Source organism: Gavialis gangeticus, unplaced genomic scaffold (assembly GCF_001723915.1).
Source record: "Gavialis gangeticus isolate Ggan-Ray unplaced genomic scaffold, GavGan_comp1, whole genome shotgun sequence".
Taxonomy (NCBI): Eukaryota; Metazoa; Chordata; order Crocodylia; family Gavialidae; genus Gavialis; species Gavialis gangeticus.
The window spans coordinates 59,781,068-59,781,858 of record NW_017728995.1 but is presented as its reverse complement, the minus strand read 5'-3'; the positions used below and the strand labels follow the sequence as shown (position 1 = coordinate 59,781,858).

The 791-nt window shown below is 45.1% G+C and overlaps 1 protein-coding gene across 1 annotated transcript in view; it reads right to left on the bottom strand.

Annotated features, from left to right (window-relative positions):
* The window catches only part of LOC109287801 (glypican-5-like), a 793,145-nt gene that overhangs the window by 687,979 nt on the left and 104,375 nt on the right, over nt 1-791 (bottom strand). The gene's annotated exons all lie outside the window — the stretch shown is intronic.

The following is a 791-nucleotide window of genomic DNA, read 5'->3' as shown; positions in this document are numbered from 1 at the left end:
AAACACATCATTCTAGAGAAAATTTCATTTAAAAGGGTTGATCCTGATTGGTGCTGAGATGATAAGCACCTTTTCATCCTGTTAGCTTCAATATGAGTAGTACTAGACCTTTACATTTGAGTGGGGCACAGCAAATCTATGATGTTTATGAACAGGCAGGCAGATAACCATTTGTCCTCTTCGTTGCTGCAGGTATGAAATTCTTATCGATGGTTCTGTACTTCCCCAAGGTTACAGTTCAAGTGGTTTCCTTTTTGCCACCATGTGCAGCTCTGCATGGAGCTGTGCACTGCTTTGTGACAGCACCTGCACAAGCCCCCAGAGCCCTGAGCACCTGCCACCTGCTGCTGCCAGTCACAGGGACTATGCACCACGGGGGGAGGGATGTGGGGATCCCCACACCCCCCACCCTCCCTTAGTCCCACAAACCCTGCCCCCCAAATATACACAACCCTGCCCCGCAAATATATACAACCCCTCAACATACCCTATGCCCTCCCACAAATAGCCACAACCCCTCACAACCCCCTCACACACACACCCCACACCTGAACATACCCACACATATGCACCCCCACCATGTACCACATACCCATCCACCCACAATATATAAGAGTAAAACTTAAAAATAAAGTTATTATACAATCATCTCTGTGTACACTACAAACAAATCATGACAAAAATATTTTTTGTAATAAAATATGTTATAGTAGGTGCTGGACTTTTAGTATATGATTTTTTTTTTCTGGTTCCAAGCTGGCAATCCTCACCCTCCAAAAAGGAGTACTTCC